The sequence below is a fragment of the Rhinolophus sinicus genome, linkage group LG11 (assembly GCF_036562045.2).
Source record: "Rhinolophus sinicus isolate RSC01 linkage group LG11, ASM3656204v1, whole genome shotgun sequence".
NCBI classification, from domain to species: domain Eukaryota; kingdom Metazoa; phylum Chordata; class Mammalia; order Chiroptera; family Rhinolophidae; genus Rhinolophus; species Rhinolophus sinicus.
Genome location: NC_133760.1, coordinates 12188678 through 12196845, shown reverse-complemented (window position 1 = coordinate 12196845; position 8168 = coordinate 12188678). Strand labels below are relative to the sequence as shown.

General features: G+C 40.8%; 1 protein-coding gene, 1 non-coding gene and 1 pseudogene across 2 annotated transcripts in view; 2 read left to right on the top strand and 1 right to left on the bottom strand.

The window, feature by feature from the left end:
* The first annotated feature begins 1233 nt into the window (after positions 1-1233).
* Positions 1234-1336, top strand: LOC141567760 (U6 spliceosomal RNA). Its single transcript, XR_012490590.1, has one exon. It is a non-coding gene; the product is annotated as a U6 spliceosomal RNA (small nuclear RNA).
* Positions 1337-4463: 3127 nt separating this feature from the next.
* Positions 4464-5036, bottom strand: LOC109458009 (large ribosomal subunit protein bL35m; annotated as a pseudogene).
* Positions 5037-7990: 2954 nt separating this feature from the next.
* The window catches only part of PAK4 (p21 (RAC1) activated kinase 4), a 44893-nt gene continuing 44715 nt past the window's right edge, over positions 7991-8168 (top strand). Inside the window, exon 1 of the mRNA XM_019751473.2 lies at positions 7991-8156. The gene's annotated coding sequence lies outside the window, so the exon portion shown is untranslated. The remainder of the gene's footprint in view (positions 8157-8168) is intronic.

Here is an 8168-nt window from a genome sequence, read left to right as displayed (position 1 = left end):
CTGTCTAGCAGAATGGGGGCGAGTGCTCCTAGAAGGGGCAGCAGGGCCCCAGGGAGAGCACATGGGGTGGCTGGGGATCTGTGCAGAGACAAAAAGGGGGACACTTCGGGTCTCTGGTTTCATTCATTAATGAATGTTTATTTATTAAAGTCCTTCATTGTTCTGAGCAGCCAGAAATGGTTTCTGTTGATTGTAACTAAGAACCATGAAAGGCCTATGCACCTGCTATGATGCAAGTGCTGGAAATACTGTGGTGGCCCAGATGATATTTTGCCCCTTGTGATGCTTAAATTCAACTGGGGAAAGTAGAAAAGAAACCCTGAAAACATACAAACTATCACACGGTCATTGCAGGGCATGATCAACACTGTGAAGAAAACACACTGGAATTGATGCGGGATAGTAAAGTTCTTTTAGACATACTGTCCAGGGAAGGCCTCTCTGAAGTGACGTTTGAATCAAAAGATAGCGAGTTGGTCAAAGCAAAGACCTAGAAAAGTGATCCAACCGGAGGCACCAGCAAGTGCAAAGGTCCTGAGGCGGGATTGAGCCTGCGTGTTTGAGAAACAGCCACGAGGCCCAGGTGGCTGGTATGGAGTAAGTAGAATTGCCAGGTCAAATATGGAATGCTCAGTTAAATTTGAATTTCAGATCAACAATCAATACATTTTTAGTATAGGTATGTCCCAAATATTGCATGGGATATACTTATACTAAAAAATGATTTGGGTTTGCCTGAAATTCAATTGGCCATGCTGTATTTTTACTTGCTACATTTTTATTGCAACCCTAGGAGTGAGCAAGGGAGAAAGTAGCAGGAGCAGAGGCCAGAGGACAAGGAGAGGCAAAAAGTTCCTTTCTGGAGCCTGCACATATGCACAAGGAGACAGGATGCTCCTTGTGGGGGTCCCTATTATATGGGGTCCCCACTCCCTAGGCAGTGTCCCCTCTTCCCAGCCCCTTCCTCCCTTCCAAGACATCCCTCCAGATCTTAGCTGCTTTTTTTTTTTTTAGCAAATTTTAAAAATGATAATATCCTTATTTTTCTTCAGGGGAGAAAGTAACACAACTCATTATTAAAGCAAACAAACAAATTCAAACGATGCAAAATAAAGAAATAATGTAGAACCAGAAATTTCCCCGCTGTCCCATTCCTAACAGCGTCTACCTTTGAACGTTTTAATATTTTTCCTTATAACCTTTGATTTAAAAAAAATGTAAATACTATCGTGCTCACTTTGGCAGCCAATGTACTAAAATTGGAGTGATACAGAGAAGATTAGCATGGTCTCTGAGTGAGGATGACACATAAATTCGTGAAACATTCCATATTTTTTCATTTGGCAATATATACAAATATCGAATCATTATGTTGTACACCTGAAACTAATATAATGTTATATATCAATTTAAAAAAAAAGGAAAGAAAATACTGTCATATGATATGGGCAGGTTTGTAAATTGTTTTTCTTTCCCACATAAATTAACATGGGCATTATGTCACCTCTATGCTGGTGGTATTTTTTTTTCATTTTTTAAACATAAACTTTATTTTTGAAACAGTTTTAGATTTACAGAAAAATTTCGAAGATAGTACAGAGTTCCCAGAAACCCCACACCCAGTTTCCTCTATTATTAAAATGTTAACCTTACATTTGTTATAATTAAGGAACCACTATTGATATATCATTATTAACTGAAGTCCACACTTTATTCCACTGCATTTAAAAATGTTTAAATATAACTTCATTAAACTATAATTAGTACAATTAACTTCACCCTTTGAAAGTGTACAATTTGAAGAGTTTTGATAGATGTGTATTCCTATGAAACCACCACTACAATCAAGATTCAGAATATTTCCATCTGGATTCCCCCCAATTTCCCTCCTGTCCCTTTGCAGTTAATCCTTCTCTCTGTCCCTCAGCCTCAGGCAATAACCAATCTGTTGTCTGTCACTGCAGATTTACCTTTTCCAGAATGCTGTGAGTGGAATCAGATAATATGCAGCCCTTTGGGATTGGCTGCTTTCACCCAGCCTAATACATTTGTAATTCATCCATGTGTCCTGCTTATAAATAGTTCCTTCCTTTTTATTTCTAGGTAGTTGTTCCAAGGAATAGATCTACTGCAATATGTTTATCTGGTCACCAATAGATGGACATTTGGGGTTGTTTCCAGTTTGGGGCAATTATGAAAACAACTGCTATGAACATTCCTGTACAAGTCTTTGTGTGCATGTTTTCCTTTCTCTTTAGTAAATATCTAGGAGTGGGATTGCTGGGTCCTGTGCCTTCACATTCTTTTTGTAGATTCATGGATGTATTCTGTGACATATTTTGAGCTCTGCTCATCACCTTATTTTATGTCATATTATTTATTTGTTCATGTATTTATCATCTATCTCTCAAGCATTTGTTCTCTGAAAAATAAGAAAAATGGCAAGGAGCCTAGACCCTGAAGCCAGGGTGCCTGTGTGACTTTGGAGAAATTACTTAACCTCTCTGTGCTTCAGTTCACACATATGTAGAACAGGGATAACAGTGCACAGGGTTGTTGTGGGATTAAATGAGGTAGAATACGAAAGTGTTTATCACAGGGCCTGCTATATAGAAAATACTTATACTAGGGCTGGCCCGGTAGCTCTGGCGTTTAGAGCTCCATAGTCCTAACTCTAAAGGCTGCCGGTTCAATTCCCACATGGGCCAGTGGGCTCTCAACCACAAAGTTGCCAGTTGGATTCCTCGACTCCCGCAAGGCATGGTGGGCTGTGCCCCCTGCAACTAACAATGGCAACTGGACCTGGAGCTGAGCTGCGCCCTCCACAACTAAGACTGAAAGGACAACAACTTGACTTGGAAAAAAGGCCTGGAAGTACACACTGTTCCCCAATAAAGTCCTGTTCCCCTTCCCCAATAAAATCTTAAAAAAAAAAAAAAAAATGACGGAGCAGTCTTTAAAAAAAGAAGAAAATACTTATACTATATAGAATATACTGTTACATAGAAAATAAATGTTTGTAGTTATCATTATTCACCATGCTTGGCACACAGATGGCATTCAATGAATATACTTGTTGAATGAATTTGAGCAGTCTTTAAGAGCATCAGCTTTGAAGTCAGACTTCCTGGTTAAAAGTTCAGCAACCTCCTCCTTAGAAGTGGTGGAACTTTGCTCCACTTCCCCCACTCCCATGCCTGTTTCCTCATCTGTTAAATGGGGCTAAGGAGCCCATCTTATAGATGAGTGATGCGGATTAGACAAGATCATGTGAGTAAATTGTTTAGAGAGCGTCTGGCATAGAGAGCAATGAAAAAACTGAGGAGGAACCTAAATGTGCAAGGATAGGGGAATTGTTAAGTACGGTGTGATACACCAATATTAAAAAACAATGGTGATAAAAAAATGCTTACTAAAATAACACTAATGATGAATAGCTGCACATTTACACCTTTGCCTATGTCTTTCTCTTCCTTTAAGAACAATTCCTAGAAGTAGATTTATCAAAGGGTAGACAGCATTGTTAAGTCTTTCGATGGATGTTGCCAAAAGCCTGCCTGCCCCAGATCACAGTTCTACAAGTGAGGTATGAGAGTGGCTGTTATCTTGTATTTTTATCAGCACTGATTATAATGCTTAACAAATATTTTTGTAAGAGATAAAATAAAAAAAAGGAAATCTGTTTAATAGTGTTCAAGAACAAAATTCAACCGAGTAAATTTGAGGATCTAATTGGCTTTATTAAGTAATTCATGAATTGGGCAGCATCCCATCTAGCAACAGAAGGGCACTCGAATGAGTTGTACACAATGGACGATTTTTATGGGTAGAAAGAGGGTGGGACTAAGAAGTTGAAAGAGTGGATTATTTCAGGCAAGGACACATTCCTTAGGGAAAGGCAGGGGGGTCTTATCAGGCAAATTACCTCACTAGTGTGGATCAGGAAATTCCAGACTGATTGGTTTAAAATTCCACTCCTGGGAGAGGCTGAAACTGCAATTAGGTTAGTTATTAAGTTATCGTTTGGTGACTTGGCTTAGCAAAATGACTCCATTTTGCCTCTTTCTTTCTTTCTTTCTTTCTTTCTTTCTTTCTTTCTTTCTTTCTTTCTTTCTTTCTTTCTTTCTTTCTTTCTTTCTAAAATAATGGCTATTTCATTAATTTATTTTTACCAACTCCATTTTTCTTATCCATTGTTTGCATTTTTAATTTTTGTTCATGTCCTTTGCCTATTTTTCTTTTATATTGATTTGTAAATGTTCTTTACATATGGTGGACAGAAAGTTTGCTTGCCGTTCATTTTTTTTCTTTAATTTTAAAACTCTGGTAAGTTTAATGTTGGTACTGTATGTTTCCATATCAGTTGGTACAACTTACATCAAGTTTTACACTTACTCATTTTTGCAGACATGATATACACAAAGATACATATTCAATAACTGGGAAATCATAAAACTTCTGATCTATACTTTCAGGTTTGTTCTATCGTGATACTTCTGATAAAGCTCATCAGCATACCAGTTTTGCCTCTTCCAGAAAGACGTCATTTTATCCAAGGGTTTACTATGGGTTTTATTGCAGAACACAAATTTCCTCGTGTCTTTTTCTTGCAGTCTTCATTTTTCGTAATTTTTTTCTTATAACCAGCCTCCTCCTTATCCAGAGGCCAGAATGAAACAGAAGAAACATACAGATGATAGCTTTCACAGTCTTTCTCTTGCCTTTGAATGAACTGAAGTACGGTACAGTTCTGACTGGTAGCTTCCGGACATTTGGAAGCAAGGAGATCACTCTACTGATAGTTACAGTATGACCACATTTCAGGTTTCTGACAGGTGTGATAAGTCTGGAAGCAGAGGAAACAAGTGAAGTTTTAATATGACTAAAATGTGAAGTGGACAGTTACAGTACAGAAAACTAAGACAGGTATTCTTGGCACAGTTTCGATAGGCTGAAGAAGCCAAAATATTCAGGGGCCGTAAGATTTTCCACAATCCGAGCTTATTGGAAAAATGGCGCTGATAGACTTGCTCCATGCAGGATTATCACAAACCTTTAATTTGTAAAAAAAAAAAAAAAGCAATACCGAGGCAGCCAGTGGCTCAACTGGTTAGAGTGCGAACTCTCAACAACAAAGTCATCGGTTCAATTCCCGCATGGGATGGTGGGCTGCGCCCCCTGCAACTAACATTGAAAACGGCAACTGGACTTGGAGCTGAGCTGCACCCTCCACAACTAGATTGAAGGACAACTACTGGGAGCTGATGGGCCCTGGAGAAACACACTGTCCTCCTATATTCTCCAATAAAATTAAAGAAAAAAGATTTATGGTCAATATTTTCTAAAAATGCAATACCTGATGTTGCTCTCACCACACCAACAAAAGCAGCGGCAAAGCAAAAGCAGCAGCAAAAGCAGGGGCTGCCGGCTTGCCACTGCTGCCATCTTGCCACTCCGTCTTACAGCAGCCTGCCACTTATCTTTTCCTTTGATGTACTGAAATGTATCACTTTTATGAGGCCAATCCTTCTCACCCTCCTTGCTCGTTTCCATCCTTTGGGGGTCATCGCCTCACCACCATCTCCAGGAAGCCCTTTGTAGGAGGCTCTTTGGGGGCTGATTTTTGTCTCCCAGGGCCCCAAAGTAGGAGGGCCTGATCCCTTATCCTAAGGAAGCCGTTGCAGCAGGTCTGTCACCAGGCTTGTTCAGGGGTCTATTCTCTGACTGAGATCCCAACTAAGTTACAAGGGCGCTTCCTTTAACATGGGTTCTAGAGCCTAATACCCTGTAATTTGTGCAGGGCATTGAAGAGGCAAAGGCTACACCTGGCCCGCTTCCCTTCACTGTGACCTGAATAAAGTACCATCATGTCAGTTACTAGCCTTGCTTTTTTTAAAAACCGAGACTCTGTAAGGCGTAAAGATTTCAAAACAGTGCAAAACTAAGAATGTTTAATGCTGACAAGGATACTTCAAAGGGCATATTCCCCCTGAACGCTGGTGAGTGGGAGTGTGAACTGGATGCCTGTAGCACAATTTGGCAATGTGTGTCGCAGGCCGTGGGGAGGCAGCAGAGGGCAGTTAGCGAGTGCCTGGGAGCCAAAGTGGGGAAGAGCCCTGGTCTGCCTCATTTAGTGTGTGTGACTTTGGGTCAGTGAAATTAACTTCTCTAAGCCTCAGTTTCCTCCTCTGCGAAACAGGGGTAATTATAGTCCCTGTTGTTAAAATTACGCGGCTTAGCACCATGCATGGTGCATAGAAATGCTGGGCACATCGGAACTGCTACTGTTGTTAAATCTTAAAAAACGTACATTTCCTTTGACTCAGCAGTTCCTTTTGTGGTAATCTAGTCAAAGGAAACAATTAGTGATGTGCACAAATATTTAGCTCCTTAGACTTTTTTTTTTGGGGGGGGAGATTATTTATAATAGCAAAATATTTATCACAGCTTAGATGTTCAACAAGAAAGAGTGGTTAAACAAATTAGAGTTCATTGACAGAATGGCATCTTATGAAGCCATTAGAACTAATGGTCTTGAAGAATACTTAATGACATGGAAATATACCGGTGATATTTATAATCTTGTTTTTAAAATACACCAATTTCTTTATAAATGAGTTTCCAATTCTGTTTTAGAAAGGTAAATGTACCAAATAATATGGTGATGGAAGGAGAACTAACTCTGGGTGGTGAACACACAATGGGATTTATAGATGATGTAATACAGAATTTTACACCCGAAATCTATGTAATTTTACTAACAATTGTAACCCCAATAAAGAAAAAAAAGGTAAATGTACAGAAAAAATGACTCATAATGCAATCATTCACTATTTCTGCACACATTAATTAAATGCCTACTATGTGCTAGGCACTGTGCTGGGGCAGAGGAAACGCACTAAACATAAGAATATCTCTGAGGAGGTGGAACTGCGACCCATCCAACCATCCATTCAAAAAATTAAGCATCTTTATGCCAATGGTGCCAGGGCGACTGGACATGTACAAGAACAAAACACAAAAATCCATGCTGTCATAGAGCTAACATTCCAACAGGGGAGACAACCAAAAAACAGTAACTACAAATCGCTAATTATCTAGGATGTTAGGAGTGATTTGAGCAACAAAAAATAAGGAAAAGCAGACAAGGTGAGGGGTTTAGTAACATGCAAGAATGATGTTTGCTGCTTTAGTTAGGGTGGGCAGGAACAGTCCTACTGATAAGGTGACATTTTAGTAAAATCCTAAAGGAGGGGAGGGAAGGAGCCATAAGATACTTAGGGGACAGAGCGAACAGTCAGTGCAAAGACCTTGAAGTGGGAGAGCACCTGATATTTATCTGGAAGAGCAAGGTGGCTGGAGCCCTGTGAATGAAATCATAGAAGAGGTTATTCGAGTTTAGTTTATCGTTTTCGATGTGTTGGGGTTTTTTTCGCCCCCATATATATATTTTACAAATTGCTTTTTAAAAATCTTACAAAAACGATTACGATCAAATAGTGTCTTGGTTCGAGGTTAAGTTGCCGGATTCAAACAGGCTGACAGACCATCGTCCAAAACACTATTTGTGCTGTGATCCCAAACCAGCTAGTTCGCCTTTCTGAGCCTCAGTTTTTTTTCCTGTAAAAAGGGTGTACAATTGAGTTATAGTGAGTAAGCAGTTGGACGTGCGTCTGACACTTGGACAGTGCTTAAGAACTGTTTCTGGCCATTATTGCCCACTACCACCTTCCACCCCGTAATTCCTTTCGGGAGAAGGTGGGAAAAACTGTTACAGGAGAATAGTTGTTTCCCCTTTAAGGACCTGAATGGGATGGGAGCCAGTCTCCCCCTTACCTTTCCAAATTTCCCAATCCCCGCTTGGCATTTTCTGCCCGAAGGACTCGATTGGACAATCTGCACCAATCAGAGGCTGGAGCGGACGCTGCCAGGCGTCCAGCTCCTCCCCTGAACGGGCCCTGCCCCCAGCCCGGTCAGCCCCGTTGCTATGGGGACTGGTGGGCGGCGAAGGGGGAAAGCCCCGGATGTTCGTTGGGGTTTCAACATGGCGGCGGCAGTGGCCGCGGTGGCGGCAGCGCAAGAGAACTGAGGGCGGCGTGAAGGTGCAGAGTTTCGGGCCAAGCAGCTAGGCCGCGAGCGACTGCGGCGCCGAGCCGGTATGATAAGCG